Here is an 18,496-nt window from a genome sequence, read left to right as displayed (position 1 = left end):
CATTGCTAGAGGTCAAGTCTGTGTTGTGCTTAGCTTTATGCTACCAAAGCTTAGTACATGCTTGGCTTATAGTAGGTACTCAATAAACATTGGATGAAGTAACGCATGAATGAATACACGGTTGAGAGGTGGTTGGAATATTTTGTATTCCAATAACCATTCCAACTTAAACATTTTATAACTCTAAAAGCACACGGGATGCCACTAGATTTGGATATTTTTTTCTAGCACGTAGTAGTTTCAAATTTAGGTTCTGATCTCTACGAGCACTATTTTGGAAAAGAAGAGTCACAAAATATGATTAACACCCCTTTAATCATTTATCTTTTTTCTAGTTGCTATTTGGTTTACCAGCATGTTTACTCTTTGTTTGATAAGCAAGGTAAATAAGCCAAGATCAATTAGTTTTAATTTACCAGCAAATGAGAGAAGTTAAGTTATTCAAGATGGTAGGAAACGGGGTGGGAGGGAGCAGTGGAAGGAGGGGAGGGAGTAGCAGATATTTTTAGGATCTGTCACTGTTTTAATAGCTCTGCTGTTATCACTTCAGAAAGGCCCACATTTGGGACCATTTACGGCTAATGGACATGTGTTGAGAGGTGTGTGTGGGATGATACGTCACGCAAAAGTGAAAGCTAAGTGTTTGATTTTGCCTGACCAGAATGTGGACCGAGAGGCAGAATCTAGGCCAGTGACTTTAAGTGCCTCCACTCACAACTAACAGGTGTCCTGCGCTCGTTTTGGGTGTTTCTATGTGTACTGAAATTTCTCCTTTGAAAAGGAGTTTTGCCGAGAATATGAGGTCAAGATAATGTTTTAAATCAGGCAGGTTCTACAGGGCCTTGGCCTCCCAGAAAGCCACCATCCTCTAAGCTTAAACATTTAGACAGTCTTCGCCCAAATCCTGTCTCGTGATTTGGAATTATCTAACTCTTGCAAATAAACTGTCATGTCTCTAATGAGTGCTTGAAATCTTAAGAATTCCTTATTCCAGCTTCTGCTTTCCAGTAAGATTATTTATCTGAATGTGTCTATGATTTGACTACTTTTAATGAAAAAAAAATTCTTGTATCCTGAACTCAGAACACCACGTAGAGAGAGAAAATGACATGAATTCCTCCAACTTTCCTCCTCCCATACACCGCATTGATAATAAATAATGATAGCTTACCATTTTTGTGCATGTTTTGGGCACCATTCTAAGACCTTTTCATGTACTAACCAATTTACTCCTCTGAATAATTCATTATATAGATGCAGACACTGAAGCATGGAGGTGACTTATCTGATTATTCCTCTAACGCCTTTTTTTTTACTGTGCACCTGTGTTCTGCCAGGTACTGTTCTAGGCACATGGGATACCTTCATAAACGAAATATGCACAACCCCTGACCTCATGGAGTGTATATTCTTCTATCTAACGCCAAGTAGCTGGTGATATGGCAGAGGCAGGATTAGAACCAGGCGTGTCCCACCACTGCAGGGTGATGCCACTCAAAATTAATTTGCATCTTCCCCGTATGACTCTGTGCCTGACTCCAACACAGCTCCCTCCCAAGTTCTATGAAGTCCCGCTTCGAGGGCATCTAATTTATTGTGACTTTTGTAAGCCTCAGCGGCAAAAGTTGTTTTTCCATTAATGGATCTATCTCCCTTCTGTCTTCACAACTAACATGGCCTTTCTTTGCAAATTACTGTAAGTTATCAGAGGCAAAGAATGAAAGCAAATACTAAAAATGAATGCAGCTAAGGATGGGGCTGGAGAGTGAAACCGCATCATGTATTCATCCTTCACTTCCCTGATGTGCTGTCCCTTCACCCTGACGCATTTAAGCCAGTCCAAGGCAACGTGGGACGTGAGCAGCCTGCACAGCAATGTCCAGGTCCTGTCCCCCTTCTCCATATGGCTCCCTGCAGTTCTGATTCAGCCTTTGCCCTTTGTTTGGGGAGTCTGCCTCTATTGTCGGGGAGCTATCACTCATATACCTTCGAAAACTATGGATTCAGGATTGGGGTTTCAGAGTGACCCAGAGTCCCATTTTGCCTGTTTTACTGTTGTTTCAGCATAGTTATAAATAGCGTTCTTTCCCTCTCAAGTACCCCATTTTGATAAGATCAAATGCTACTGTAAACCTAGGTAATCCTATCAGGATACTCAGAATACTATAGCCCACTCCCAACCCTGGACCTATGAAGCGGCAACTTGTCCTAAAAGGCATGTGGAAAAATGCCCCTTTGAGCACTGTGATTCACCATTTTTCCATCCAAATAATAGAACATATTCTCCTCCTTTTCTTCATAACTATGCTGACATAATAAAGCTTGTGTATTTTTTAGAGTTCTTTACTTATAGCCTTCGTTTTTTTGCTCCAAAAGGCCACCATTTGTTGGCATCTCTATTAAGGATAAAAACTAAAGATTGAGGGCCATGGAACATAAACTCTATGCACAGTAGTCACTTAGCAGTTTTTGTAGAAGTTTGAAGGGAAAGGTTATCGAAATTATGATGTAAAATGAGTCTTTTGTCTTAGCTGGAGATTTCATTCGTGCATGTGAGCCTAACAGTTGATAGGTGCTCATAATTTTTAGGGAAAGGACTTTAAGATCATTGAAGTATAAACAAAAAGTGAATCCAAATTTATATGCTAACAATAAATTACTTTTAGGGATTTACTGTGTCTTATCTGCATCCACGGAGATGCTTTCAGGACTCTCCTTAAGGTAAGTAGGTTCGCCTGAATTTGTCTCTGCTCAGCCTCTAACTAGCAGTGCAACTATAAACAAGACACTTAAAAAATTATCTGAGCTTGAGTCCTGAGATTCATTATCTGGTCATTCAGCACACGCATACTGAGAGACAACTATGAGAGGTCTGTAATATACTCTAGAATATTTTAGCATAGGTTTTGATATTGCGTGCATGTGCCAGCTAAACTTACATCCTATATATCACTATCGTCGTAATCAGAGACCCACATTTAACGGTGTGGTTGCTGGGAGGACATCAGAAAAACAAACTCGGGATGTGAGTATCATAAGCATGTTTGTCACCAATCTCTGCTCAACGCCAGACTTCAGCTAATTACCGATCTGTCTGTAACTGTAGTTTTATTAAACAGCATAATGGATATTTGGAAGGGACATTGACTTAGAGCATTTGAGAGATGTGACTAGGCTCAAATATTTTATTTATTTATTTATTTATTGATTGATTGATTATTATTATATTATGTTAGTCACCATACAGTACATCCCCGGATTCTGATGCAAAGTTCGTTGCTTCATTAGTTGCGTATAACACCCAGTGCACCGTGCAATACGTGCCCTCCTTACTCCCCATCACCAGTCTATCCCATTCCCCCATTCCCCTCCCCTCTGAAGTCTTCAGTTTGTTTCTCATAGTCCATAGTCTCTCATGTTTCATTCCCCTTTCTGATTACCCCCCCCTTCTTTATCCCTTTCTTCCCCTACCGATCATCCTAGTTCTTATGTTCCATAGATGAGAGAAATCATATGATAATTGTCTTTCTCTGCTTGACTTATTTCACTTAGCATTATCTCCTCCAGTGCCGTCCATGTTGCAGCAAATGTTGAGAATTCGTTCTTTCTGATAGCTGAGTAATATTCCATTGTATATATGGACCACAGCTTCTTAATCCAGTCATCTGTTGAAGGGCATCTCGGCTCCTTCCATGATTTGGCTATTGTGGACAATGCAGCTATGAACATTGGGGTGCATATGGCCCTTCTCTTTACTACGTCTGTATCTTTGGGGTAAACACCCAGTAGTGCAATGGCTGGGTCATAGGGTAGTTCAATTTTTAACTTTTTAAGGGACCTCCACACTGTTTTCCAGAGTGGCTGTACCAACTTGCATTCCCACCAACAATGTAGGAGGGATCCCCTTTCTCCACATCCTCTCCAACAATTGTTGTTTCTTGCCTTGTCTATCTTTGCCATTCTAACTGGCATAAGGTGGTATCTCAGTGTGGTTTTGATTTGAATTTCCCTGATGGCTAATGATTTTGAACATTTTTTCATGTGTCTGTTAGCCATTTGTATGTCTTCATTGGAAAAGTGTCTGTTCATATCTTCTGCCCATTTTGATTTGTTTATTTGTTTCTCGTGTATTGAGTTTGAGAAGTTCTTTGTAGATCTTGGATACCAGTCCTTTATCTGCACCTCTGTGGTTAGAGGGCATAGGAATCCAGCAAAGGCAGTAGCTTTACAACAGGGTTGACAACCAAGCATTAATGGCTAAAGGCCTTACATCCAGTCATTGGCTTTGAGCAGGGGTTCTCACCCTGGGCCAGGTAATTCTTTGTTTTGAGGGCTGTCCTGTGCATTGTACGACGTCTAACAATATCCTTGGTTTCTTCTCACTAGATGCCATTAGAAACCCCCCTTCCTCCCCTTCTGTTTTGTCAACCCCAAAATGTCTCTGGACATTGATAAAGTCCCTTGGGGGTGGGGGCAAAATTGCCTCAGTTGAAAAAGACAGTTTAGAGGATATAGGGACATGGGACCAACCATAAGGATAACTGAGTTCTGACAGTGGGCCATCATCATGTCTATCTTCAGTGAACCTTTTTTAGAAGGTGGATCCAGATCCTCCTAAAGGACAGAACACCAAGATGTTCTTAAGCTCAAAGAACAGGTCCTCTGAGCTTTTTCTGTGCTACTTGCTAATAATTACATACGTTAATATCTCTGTGTGTGTGCATGTGTGTGACAAATTTGGTTTGACAGCTAGTTTGGTTATAACTGGTTAGTGAGTTTAGGGGGAAAATAATTAAAACTCTCCCACTTTGAACTTCTTGGTGCCTACCATTACCTATCACAGAGAATCTATAAAGTGCCACCAAATTGCCTTTGGTCAGTGGAGAGTGACCTATAACTGATTTGGCTGGTACGCGTAATTGGTCAAACTCTTCAGCACGAGGTTCCAGGCCTCCAGTGGTAAGGAATCAGGACAAGGGGAGTCACAAAGGGAAGGAAGATTCTCTCTCTCACCTTCTTATCCCCAACACACACCTAGCTTGGCTATAATTTCATCATTTCACTTCCTAGAGATGCTCTGAACCATCTTGGCAATAGTTCTTTTCGTATAAGCCACTTGTTACTGCCTGAGATCCTGAGAAGGAACAGTAGCATAAAAGCACACCTTTTTGAGTTAAAAAGTCCTAGTTATTATCTCACTGCTAGTCTCCGGAAGATATAAGGCTGAGACTGCCGACTCCCCCGCCACCCACCCCAGCCAGGGATCTTTGGTGGAGATCTGGAGTTCATTCACAACTTCCTACCTAATGGAACCAAATGCATGCTCACCACAAAAATAAAATGTCTGTCTGCGGATTTGAAGTGCCTCAGGGAATTTATGCAAGACCCCTAAACTAAATTCGAATCGCTTGGTACTTCCTCAGCTCCCCTTCCCTGGAAATCTCCATGGGAGCTGCTTTTGCGGTCAAATAACGTGGCAGGGCAGTGGGGTCGTGACTTTCAGAGCAGAGAGGCCCCAGCCCAGAGCCTCTTGGCAAACCATTCCCCTTCCCATCAGCTCCACCAGGCGGCTCTGTGCAGGGAGCAGCACTACTGTCCCCCAGTCCCTGGGGGCTCTGCTGCTCTCTTGAGGGGAAAAGTTAACGATTTAATTGTGTCTGTGTGGGATACATAATGAATGAGCCTGAATAATTCAAGACAGGATGTCAGTGAAGAGGACACAGCCAACACCTGGGCTGGACAAAGATTTCTTTGGCTGCTTGAGAGGGTGAGGGGGGATATGCAGTCTTCATTTTACCATATTATGTTCCCAGCTGCAAACAGTCTAAACTACAGGGACAGGCTCTTTCCCTTTGGAGAAGACTACTATGGCTGTCTGGATGTATGCGTATGTAACTGCGTGTGCCTCTGTGTGTGTGTGTGTGTGTGTGTGTGTGTTTCCTTGCCAAGACAAATGCTGATGATAAATCTGGCACCTTTAAAAAGACACTGGTATTGTATCCCTTTACTTCAGACGTGGGCCTGAGAAAAATACCAAGCAAGCCACATTCTTCTCTAAAGTTTTATAATAATGATAATAAAATGGACCCCTACCAAGTTCAAAGAGGCTTTTCAACTGGATACTTTTCGAACAAGTGACCAGGATTTTGGCTGAGGGAGAGTGGGGATCCACTGGAATTTTGCTGCTTTGGGAGAAAATGGGAATAGTAAAGTCAAAGTCTTGTTTCACCTGAAATAACCCTGTAACTGAAATTATTTAGTGACAGCGCCCAGGCTTTTTTCCAACCTGGGTGTTACGTATTATTTAAGGGACTGCACATTTCCATAGCTTCTGAGAGTTTATTACTGTTTTTCTTTTGTTAAAACTCAGAAAGTAGTAAGATGAGAAACTGAAGTCAGTCCCCCAGATTATCAGCAGGGATTTTATAGGAATATCTTGAGTGATGTCACAGTGTTTATTTTAATAGCCAAGAGAAGAGATAATCCTTCAGATAGACCTGGAGTCTCTACCTTCACAATCCATGCCACTCCTCCAAGTTTCAGTCTTCAGATTGTTTACCTTAAGACAATGACTGTTACCACCTTAGTTAGTTGAATGAAGTCCTGGACACGCTCCCCAGTAATATGCACACGTATACATATTCAAAGTGTATACAATTTCAGGGAGCTCACAGACTCTTTGAAGAGCCCCCTGCCAGTCCTCCAGGCCTCTTGATGACCACAGCCTCTATAAAAATGAAATTTGTCCTGGGGGAAGGATGGTGCCATCTTTCAAACGCTCATCAACTCACATGATTTGATGAGAGCACAAAGAAGGAAGCTGGAGAGACAGGCTGTGATTCCAACAATAAATCCAGACCACGAGACCACTTTAAAAAAAGTATTTAACTTTGGGAAATGCTTAAGAGACGTGTTCAAATCGGTCCAGTGGTCCTACAATGCCGGATAAGGGGAACAGAGTAGAAAATGGAGACCAGGCTGCAGAGCTGACCCTCGTCAGGATTCTGCATGCTCTGGAAAGTAAAGAACATTCTCCTGAAGCAATGCTGCTCTTCTGTCTGTTCCATGCACACTGTCTTCTGTGGTCTGCTTCTTTTGGAAATATCGTGCAGAATGACTAAGAGCATTAATATAAAAGCTCCAGACAGAATATGGACATCTTGTTCTCCTAGAGAATTAACGCGCTGCAAATTTTCTGGCACATCAGAATTTAAGTCCCATGTCGATTAAGAAAATTCGACCATCAGTCATTAAGTGCCTAGCTTAGGAGGGGCCTTAGAAAACACTGAGTTCCTCCCTCCCCTTGGACAGATGAGCAGATTGAGATACAAGCAGGAGAGGAGGACAGTGTCTTGCCTGGGTCACTTCTGAGTTGGTGGCAAAGCCAAACAACATCCATCACAGACTCAACTGGCACTTCTCACGCTGCCTCCATTTTGACCATTACCCTGTCAACATAAACAATTCAATCACTCCAGCTTTAAATAGGATCTCGTGATTAAAAAAAAAAAAAGTAAAAATACAAAATCAGACTAACTTTCCATGACTCACTTTTCCAAAATGCTTTGTATCAATGTTCCAGGTAGAAGGAAAACGTAGGAGCCGTAGCAGGACCACAGCCAAGATTCTACAAGGCAGGGGGCGCGTTAGGGAAACCCTGTACAGAAGAATTGGTTGCAGGGTCTCTCAGTAAATCGTTGTTTATAAGTTCCATGTTTGAGAGAAAGAAAAATGAAGACTTCATGCAAACCACAGAACAAAAGTTGAGATCTCCAGTGAAGCAAGAACTTTTTAAAAATGGGAGTGGGGGAGGTGAGAGGAAGGAAAGGGATTCTTAATGGTATATTGTTTTCTGAGCTCTACCAATTAGCAAACATCTCGTATAAAAGGAAGAAAGAAAGAGGGAAGGAATTTTGTGCACTGAAATAGCCCCACTCAGCTGCAAACGCTCCAGGCTTCTGCTACAAGGCTTTCAACCCCCCTCCCTAACTCTGGCCATTACATCAGTCCAAGTGCATCCTGGGGGCTATTGTCATGCTGATGAGACTGGATTCTCCCACTGCCTAGGGAGACATTCCCACCACAGACTGGCTCTGGGGCGCATTCAAGCTGTGCTGAATTGCCCAGGAGAATAAAAGATGCAGCCTTAATTAACTACTGCGCTCAGCTCCCAATCACAGCTTGATTGTTGGCTGGCTGCACTCTCTGCGAAAGAGGAAATGCCAGGGCTCCTTGTGCAGACCCAGTGCTGGGAAGTAGGGCTCTCCTTAGGGAGCTGCAGTTAGGTTCTATCTTGTTCTGAAAATAAAATACCAGAGGGTCTCCTATCTCGGCATCCCCGGTGTCCTGTTTTCCGGAAGGAAACCAACTTCAGTGCCTGTTACTTCCCTGCTCGGCTCCTGGGATCCAGTCACTGCATATCCCAGTGAAGGGTTTATCCATGCATTTTATAACTCTGGCAGGGAATGCAACTTTATTCTTAGCACTGTCTTTATTTCGTTTGAATAGTTTCTGGTGCTGTTGATACTCAGAAACATAAAAGATCCTGTTTTTTCTCCCCTCATCAGATTTGGAATTAGATCTGTCTTTGTAACCTCATCACCAAGAGGCTGGGTGGGAGGTCAACAGTAGGCACCCCTTTTCACCCCACGACATCTCACCTTTAATCCTTTCTAAAATCAAAGCCATTGGAGATTGGCTTGATTTATCATAGTTGAGAGTTTTTTAATATTGAAGGAAAAAAGGGTGTTCTTAATGGTAAATCAGACAAAATTGAGTTCAGAAGTTGTAAAAATGCTGCAATTGGTGGGCTTTATTTATTTTTTGTTGAAGATTTCATTTACTTATTTGATAGAGCGCGAGAGCACAAGTGGGGTGAAGCGCAAAGGGTGGAGCGGGCCCCCTGATGATCGGGGAGCACAATTGAACCCGGGACCCCGGGATCATGACCTGAACCAAAGGCAGACGCTTAACCGACTGAGCCACCCAGGTGCCCCAACTGGTGGGCTTTATAATCTCACAATTCTGTGGCAGGTTATGACTGAGGAGGCCACGGGGCCAGGAGAGGCATTCCCATTCTCCCTGAGGCCAGTGAAGAGTGTTGGATTAGGCAAGACAACAACTGTGGGCAGAGTCAGCAAGGCTTTGAGGGCTTGACTAGGGTTTCTGACATCCCTTCGTGGTAGCCTCTCAAGTGCAGGCTCTTGAATCCTCCCTCCATCCTGCCCTCCATTATTTCTCACTCTTAAGTAAAATCACAGAGAGCCTTTGAAGTCTGGAAACAGATCATTTTCTTGGGAATGTTTCTTGTTGGCACAATTTCAGGGATCAGGTGAAGTTTTCAGAAGATCAGAGATCATAATATGTTTTAGCCATTTACTATCATTCTAGAGCAATCAATTTGCAAGGTCATGTCAAGGGGCCATCTGTTCCCTTTTGAGTATTCAAGCCACTGCAGGATATACTTCTATCCAGTATGTATGGTAGCTTGTCATTCATCAGGGCAAGACTTTCCATGGGTGCGGTCAAGTAAGACAAATCCTACTTCAGTCCCAGTTCAGGGCTTATTTTTAAATAAAATAACAAAATGTTTAACATACTACCCAGCGTAAAATAATGATCAGCATAATGGACCACTGTATATTTAAATATGGCATATAATTTGACCAACATATTAAGAAGTCCTGGGTACAACAGAGCTCAGGCTGACACCCCCATTTGCCTTAACATTTTCTTTCTTAAATTAGTTCCCTTGTTTTTATGCAGTTGAGCATTTCTCTGCAACCATTAAACATAAAGAACTGGATATAAAATGTATTAGAACGAAAAAAGTCATGGCCAGTAGAGATAAACTGAAGACCCAGACATCCCAACATAAATAGAATTTAAATACTTAAAATAGCATCCTAAAGTGATTTCACCACCAGGAAGAATCGAATGAAAGGGTAGCTCTATAGTAGAAAGCAGGCATGTTGACAGGGGAGAACCAGGTCAGACTAGGCTAGGACCATGGTTCTGAATTTGTGTTTTTTGGTCAGCAGAATTTTAAAAAGTGAAATATAACTATAACACGGTTTTCCTTAAGAGCTGGCTTCACACTGTAGGCATCTGGGTGTGCCGAAGCCTCACTCACTTTAAGCTTAAACATTTATCGTCTAACTAGATTTATACCTTAGTTCCATCTCTGCTTTCCTGTATGCAGTCCTGTTGCTTGCAGGGGGACACACTTCCCTCCACAGTGGAGGAAAATTTGTGCCTGATGGTGGCTGGGTGACTTTTCTCTCTGCCTTAAGTTCCATTCCAATTTTTGACCTTTTTGCTTTTTTGACTTAATTAAATTATTTTTTAAAATGAACATACTATTTATTAGCCTTCATTCTTACTGATCCCTCAAGATTAGCTCAAGTGTTTCCTCCAGGAGACTTCTCTCCTGAATACCCAGCTAGGAACAAGTACTTCTTCTCACTTAACTCTCTATACATACTTTATCTTTCTACGTCATATTTTTGTGTGTTTTGGTCCCTGCATGTAAGGTGTTTACAGTCTAGTTCAAGAGACGATGACCTCCTCATCCATGTACCATTAGTATGGTGCCTGGAATGTAGTATGTGTTCAAAAATGTCTTTTTGGAATTATTCAATTTAATAAGAAGGGCCCAATTTATGCATTAGACAAGTTTTCTGGTATCTTCTTTTTGGATATTTCTTTGCCTGCCAGTACATGAACGCAGGATGATTTGTTTAGCAGGTGAAATGCAAAACTCTGATTTCTTATAAACCATAAAACAAAGTCACTTAGAACACCAGACCCCTCCCCTCATAGAAAATTAGTTAGTTGCTCTCTCATTGTCTTCCCACAATATTTTGAATGTGGCTCTCTTAACGCTAGGATGACTATAGAGTTTACTACCAAAATGGGTATACTTTTTATTTATTCGACAGAGACAGAGACAGCCAGTGAGAGAGGGAACACAAGCAGGGGGAGTGGGAGAGGAAGAAGCAGGCTCACAGCAGAAGAGCCTGATGTGGGGCTCGATCCCACAACGCCAGGATCACGCCCTGAGCCGAAGGCAGACGCTCAACCGCTGTGCCACCCAGGCGCCCCATGAATGTGGCTCTCTTAACGCTAGGATGACTATAGAGTTTACTACCAAAATGGGTATACTTCTGAGAGTGAAAGTTGGCATTATTAGTAATTACAGCACAACAGCAGAGATGACCCGCTACTCTCTGCGGTCGTCGAGAATGTCTGGTCACCTACTTACGGCACTGAACTTGTACTATATGATTGCTGTTAAGATGGTGACTCCAGCTGAATCAAGGGGCAAATGTGGTTACAATGAATTCCTTTCCTAATTTGTTTGTTCAGTTTCCTCGTGAGACAGTAGAGCACAGAGGTTATGATTGTGTACGCTGAAGCCCGAGTCAAGCCTTAGAATTTTGGTCCTGCTAACTGCAAATGTTGTGTGCTTGGGTGTTCTCCTTTACCTCTCCATGGCTCAGTTCTGTCATCTGTAAAATGGGGATAACACTGCTTCGCTTCTCCTCCTGCTTCCTTCTTCCTCCTCTTTATCGTAATTATGACCATAGACTATTTAGATTGTCCTCCAGGGCCTCGGTCTTTTTCATCTTTGTATTGTGAGCATTTGGAGTAGTGAATAAACATACTAGGCACTCAATAAATGCTCAGTATGAGTGAATGAGTGAGTGAGTGCCATGCTCAGTACACGAAGTACTGGTCTCACTGATTAGATGTGTTCTATGTGAAGCCTTGCTTGTTCAGTCTTTTTAGGTACCTTTTAGGAGCAGCTGGAGGGGGCCATTTAGAAAGGGATGAGGAGCAGGGGTGAGGGTTTTCAGAACGAGAAGTTGAAGATGAAACTGCCTTTGTAACGTGCTCCACTGATTGTCCAGAATTGAATAAAGGCCTTCATAATTTTCAGAGAACAAAACAGAGTTTCCAAGATCCCACTGAATCAATCAAGCCGTTCTAATGTTCTTTTAAAAGTAAAGATTCTTGCAGTGTTAGGGTTAGAATGACTCATGTTTTAACCAACGAAATAAAAGCAGCAAATAAATCCACTAGGGGAGATAGTTTAGTTGTCTAAATCTCAGGTTGGAAACAGGGAGACTCCCTAGAACCGTAAAGTTCAAATTACTGCCACAATGACTTACCCCTTCATCTTTTTTGAGATACATTGAGTTGCGCTTGGTTTATAGTGACAAAGTCTTTGGGATAAGACTCTAAATACCCAAGTTTGTTTGCTTTGTTTAGGACATTATAGAACTCCTGAGGTTTCTTTTCTTTTCTTCTTCTTTTTTCTATTAGAAAAGGGTTTGCTGTAATTTGGCCCCAAATTCTGGTACTCAGCTGAAATGCTGGGAAAACGGAGCATTGGCTTTCTCCTATAGTCTATTAGACACTTAATAAAATACAGATGATTAAGAGACCTCTTTTTGCTTCCCAGAGGAGTACTTGAGACTGGGTAAGAAACAGAAGTAAAGGAATGGGGTGACAAATTTCAAGATGATGCTATAAAAGTGGGGCTTAGTAGTATGACTAGCAAAATAGCTCTTAGGACTTTTAAACTGCCATTGAGAAGTATAAGGGTATTATGTCCAGTCTATTTTCAGATAAAAATGTAATAGCCCCAGTGCTTTTGCATCTGGGCAAAAGAACTAAATAATGAGTACAGAAGTGATTATTGGATTATTGGAGATATAAAAGAAATATTTCCTGCTTTAAAATGGAGGTCCAATTCTATAAATAATGACTCTTACATTTCCAGGTATGATTAATCTGAAAAACATACTAAAAAGAATAGGGCTCACACATAAATGTACATTGACAAAATGTTTGCATTTTAAGGACTTAAAAATTTTTCTCTATATATTCAAGCAGAAAACTTAGGTTATGTACAAAGGAAAAAAAAGTTAAGCCTTTTCTCCTTAGTAATACTTAACATTTGTTGATAATTTGGGAATTCCTACAGTTTGGAGTGGTAAAAGGCAAGATTCAAAGATTCCATAATATGCCACGTTGTCATTCATGAGCAAAAGCAACAGAAAGGCTTTCTCAGATGTGAAAATAAAGAAAATATGAAGAATTTGTGTACACTTTTGATAAAACTACTTAGATTTACTTTAGAGATATTAAGAGGTAAATGAAATTGATGGAAAAAACACTGTCTAAAGAGGAGGGTAGGAACTCAGTAAATTCTTATCGAATGAATTTTATGTAAATATGTATACACATATGCATGTGTGTATGTATGTAAATGGTACAAAAGCCAAACTGAATATTTTTAAAATGTAAAGTACGTAAATTTGGTCAAACAAAATTTGGTGTCACATGAATACACACACACACACACACACACACACACACACACACACACACACAGAGGACTGGGATCCATCCTAGCATTTGCAGGAAGCCCTGCCTCCTGGTTTGCATCCAGCCAACCACTGAGCACAGCCGGGGGCTCTGTTTGGGCCATTTCTGCCCGGTTGTCCTTGCTCTAAGGCTCTCCATTGGCTGGCTGTCTTAGCTCTGCATATAGCCTGAGGCTCGGCTTCTGGGCTTCAGAGCTGCTTGACAATGCTCTTCCGTGTTTAATCCCTCCTTTGCCTTTCTTTCAATAAACCTCCTTGCTCCTTTAGGAGCATCTTGGTGTCTCCTTCCTGGAGGACTGGAATTCACACAGTGTGTGTGTGCTTGCTTGTGGTGAACTGGTGGGCGGAGAATGGGCTCAGAGGTTAGAGAAACTACTAAAAACTTTAAAAAGGGGGCTAAAATAGGAAGAGTGCAACTAAAAGATAAGACCAAACATACTGGAAACGTAAGGTGCTGACCCACCCGTCCAACTACGTTCTTTTCTTTCTTTTTTTTTAAGGTTTGTTTATTTTTAGAGAGGGAGAACGCGCGCATGCGCACACCCCCCAGCAGGGGGAGGGACAGAAGAAGAGGGAGAAAGAATATCTCAAGCAGACTCCTTGCTGAGTTCCGAGTCCAACGCGGGCCCCTCGATCCCATTACCCTGAGATCATGTCCTGACCTGAAACCAAGACTCGGAGGCTTAACGGACTGAGCCACCAGGCGCCCCCAACTACATTATTTTCAATTTGCTTCTTTATAGCAGGGAGAAGATGGAAATAAAAAGATTTTTATATTCCATATTTAGAGCTGTGTGTCTTTGGACTGTTTTGGAAAATTCTTCTGCAAAGGCTTCAGAATTTGTTATTATACCCCCTTACCCCTATGTTCACCCCCATTACATAGTTTCATTCTAACTTTGAGAAGGAGGCCTAAAAAAAATCCCTATCAGGCTCTGAATATCAGCCTCCGGTTTGGCTAACTGCTGACCATAGAGCAACTAGAAAAAAAATTCTTTCAAATGTTTTGTCCGGATTCAGCAGGACAAACAGTTAAGTATTCTTGGCCCTATTAAACAACCCCATAAACACAAGAGCCATCCCCAAAGAGGGTGCCGAAGATACTACCCTCCCAAAGTCCAGAGCCACTCCCAAAAATAACCAAAAGAAAGAGAGTTCTCCAGAGACCTAGCAATGGGACCCTATCTGCACATGGAGTACAACCCACATTTCTGTCTGACCATATTTTGGGGACTCCCCAACTTGACAGTTACCAAGCCAAGTTCTCAGGACACGAAAGTGGGACAAACAGGAAGGCAACAGCTGTCCCGGGGAGAAAAAGGATCCGCAACAAATGGGTTTCGTAAAAGCAAATTCTCAAGGCACATTCAGAGATCTAATTCTTACAAATGTTCTTCGCCCCCCTCCCAGCCATTCTGAACTTAGAGAAGAAGAGACAAGGCGAAATTTTACCTTCCTCTCCTGATCAGGCACCATAGAGATCTGGGAGAGCGGCCTTTGGAAAGAATTGTCACCCTCTGCCGGCTTCGGCCCGTTTTCCCAGGATCCCAGGCTGCAGGCTCTGGAGTCAGCGGAATGTCTCAGCAGATGTCATCCTGGTCACCAGAAACTGCAGAGGCGGAAAAACAATTTCCCTTTTACTCTTTCTAGTTAGTGCTTGGCTGAGACCCTCTTTTCTCTAAGGCCCTTCATAAATGGATAAGCTTATCTAAGAGGTTCAGAGTTTTGCACTGTGGCTACAGTAATTCAAGATTAACTTTGTTTAGGTTAACTTACTTGCGCAGGCTGGAAACACAGTTTTATGCACCTGAGGCCTCACGCTGGACCCAGTTCGTCTTAAGTCGGACGCAGGCTGGGAATCTAGTCCGGTTTCTATGTTGGACATGGTCTGACCCCAGATCTAGTCCTGTTTCTACGACCCGGTGTGACGTCCGACCATTTGACGTGCGACCCAGTCTGAGGTGGGAACCAACATNTATGCACCTGAGGCCTCACGCTGGACCCAGTTCGTCTTAAGTCGGACGCAGGCTGGGAATCTAGTCCGGTTTTGACGTGCGACCCAGTCTGAGGTGGGAACCAACATGAGGTGGAACCCAGTCTGACGGGAGACCCAATTTGAGGTGGGAACTGGTTTGAGGTGGGACCCAGCGTGCCGTAGGACCCAGTCTGACGTTGACTCAGTCTGACGTGGGACACAATCTGATGTNGTCTGACGTGGGACCCAATCTGATGTGGGAACCAGTCTGACGTAGGAACCAGTCTAATGTGGGAACCGGTTTGAGGTGGGACCCAGTGTGTTGTAGGCCCCAGTGTGATGCCGAGTCAGTCTGACGTGAGATCCTATCTGACGTGAGACCCAGACTGACGTGAGAACTGGTTTGAGGTGGGACCCAGTGTGACGTACGACCCAGTCTGACGTGAGACCGGCCTGACATAAGAACCGGTTCGAGGTGGGTCCCCACTGACGTAGACCCAGTCAGCTGTGGGGTCCGGTCTGATGCAGTCCTTATTAGCCAGACTGGACTCAGTCCGATTCCAGCAGTTTCCAGACCCAGTCTGGAGAGAGAAATGCTCAAGAGGAGCCTGAAAGCTCACGAACGCAAAAACTGCGAAGCCAGGGTCCTGAGAGGGACTTATCACCTCGAGAGGCGGCGATAGAGCCTCGGGTTCAACAGTCGGGCAGGTAGGTACTAGGCCTTGCTGCTCGATCCTCCCGGGGGTGGGGGTGTGGGATATATGTGTGTGCGGGGTGGGGGGGGGCAGTCTCTTTCAGCCCCACTTCTGACATCAGAACTGCTAACAGATACACTGAGGCGTGTTAAAAATCCTAAGTGTTGATTTAAACAAAAATCGATTGGCATCGGGCAGCGTGCAGCCTCGAGCAGAAGGAAGCTGCATGGAAGAGAAGATTTTTAGAGGCGGAAGGGAGAGGCAACAGGGCTGTTCGGCTAGGCAGGAGGCTGGTTGGTCATTGCCGGAGTGCCTCGGACGGTTGCCGTCGGACTGGTTCGAGAGCTCTGTTCCCGGTGAGCATAACCAACTCCATTTTGGGCCCGTTGTCTTGTTTTTAGCAGACCCCGGCTCTTAATAGAAAGGACCATTTAAAAGCCATGCATATGCATATTCATTCATCTTGGGAGCTTGAAGAGTGGGGAGAAGACATTTAAAGAGCGATTGCTGTATCATTTGTGAGAAATGTGACTGTTGCGTTTTCTGCAGGTGATTTATACTGCCCTTCCCCAGTAAATCAGGCTGTGGCCGTTGTGTGTTGGCCTGTCCACTTGTCTGCTTCTTTACCCTTTAGGAGGCGTGTATGTGATTTATGAAGATCCAGGCATCGTGCAACAGGTTGTTTGTAGATAAAATACTAAAGCCAGTGAGGCTCTGAGGTCGTAACCCCTAGACAGTCAGGTGTCACTTAAATCAATTCAAATGTCTATTGGTTTTTTCAAGACTGTTCCACATGATCTCCCATTCTCTCTACCATCTGTCCAGCTAGAGGCAAAAGGCTCCAAGATGGCAGGGCCATAGGACAGGAGGCATCCAGACCCATAAGCCATTTGGGGGAGAGTTGCCCAGGACCACCAACAGTGGACTTTGCATGTGTGACAGATAAATCTTTGTTGGGCTAAGCCACTAATATGCAGAGGTTGCTTATTTCAGAGGCTGGTATTAACTCTTCTAACACAGTTCTCAAAACTGTGAATCTTTTTGTTGTTGCAAATAAAGAAATACACATTTTAAACATTACTCAGTTTCGCAATTTAAAATTTAGGGGCGCCTGGGTGGCACAGTGGTTAAGAGTCTGCCTTCGGCTCAGGGAGTGATCCTGGCGTTATGGGATCGGGCCCCACATCAGGCTCTTCCGCTATGAGCCTGCTTCTTCCTCTCCCACTCCCCCTGCTTGTGTTCCCTCTCTCGCTGGNTCCCAGAATTTAACCCCCACAGAGTGGTCAAAAATAAGAATTGGAATGCTGGAGAATTAGGACACTATGTAAATAATGGCATTCCAGTTTGCTCTTGTTGATGTGAACCTGTTGAGTTGAAGCCCAGGTCTTCTGTGGAATTGTATCTCATGTGGGAGCTTCTGTAGGTTATCTCTTCATCCTGTAGGTTTTGCATAGAAATGCTTCCAGCTGTTATGTTTGTCTCAGTTGTGGTGCACAAAGGTGGGTTAACACCTGCGTGTGTCAGTAAAGATTTAGCACATGGACTTATCTCTGTGTATTATTCTGTACCAGACTGGGCCTTGCAAGGTGCTCCCGTAGAACTTGGGAGGGAATATATATTCTTTTAATGAATCAAGGAATAAATTACTACCTAACCGTGTTTAGGCGTAGTAAGTTCTGTTTAATTATGAGGGCAAATGAAAGAACTGTAGAATACCCAAATTATTAGTGAGCAGACATGAAGCGCTGCCATGTGGAGCTTGCTGATTGCATAACGGCTACTGACTAAACGTAAAGGTCATCTCCCCTTTTGCCATAACATTATGATCAAAAACACAAACCCCTGCTTTTAAAAATAGCTCCTTTGGCACTGAGGGGGACAGAAAAAAGAATAAGAAAGTAGAGTCAAAGTTTCACTGCTCTTCCTGCCAATATATACAAACCCACATCCAAAACACATCTCATTTACATGCCTGTTTATTTTGTTTTCATGGCTGTCTGGAAGCTGGGACCTTTCTTTTTCTATAAACTGAGACAAAGAGATATAAAGATAAACTCTGACCCTGTGTAGCTCCCCATAATGTCTTGGCCTACCCATCTTCACCGGAGCAGGTATTCTCGTCACTAATGGGCTTGGTGTATGTGTAGGTGTATCTTTGGAAATTTCAAAAGGATAGTGTGAATTCTTTTGCTTATAAATTTTGAATTGGTAGTTTTTGCTGTAAGTACTAAACATTCTTCTTGGTTTCAGGAAGATTTGAAGTAGGCCGAAGGAACATAGAGACTAAATCATTTCATAGAAACAAACTTTACATTTATAGAGATTTTAGAGTAGACTAATAATTATTGGTAGGTTTTTGTTATTACTGTTGTTGTTAAGAAGCGCTTATTCTGTGTCAGGGAGTGCTGTATGTACTTTATACACATTTCATC

At 43.0% G+C, this 18,496-nt stretch overlaps 1 long non-coding RNA gene across 2 annotated transcripts in view; it reads right to left on the bottom strand.

The window, feature by feature from the left end:
• Positions 1-18,496, bottom strand: part of LOC109490338 — a 109,392-nt gene that overhangs the window by 79,780 nt on the left and 11,116 nt on the right. The window contains exons 1-2 of one of the 2 annotated variants that reach the window (XR_004619862.1): positions 15,171-15,357; positions 14,847-15,003 (exon numbers count right to left, since the gene is read on the bottom strand). This is a non-coding gene — a long non-coding RNA (uncharacterized LOC109490338). Of the gene's footprint in view, positions 1-14,846; positions 15,004-15,170; positions 15,358-18,496 lie in introns of those variants that run through there. The other variant, XR_002143661.2, reaches the window with a different exon arrangement.

Source organism: Ailuropoda melanoleuca, chromosome 13, assembly GCF_002007445.2.
Source record: "Ailuropoda melanoleuca isolate Jingjing chromosome 13, ASM200744v2, whole genome shotgun sequence".
NCBI lineage: Eukaryota > Metazoa > Chordata > Mammalia > Carnivora > Ursidae > Ailuropoda > Ailuropoda melanoleuca.
This window is presented reverse-complemented; position numbering and strand designations above follow the sequence as displayed.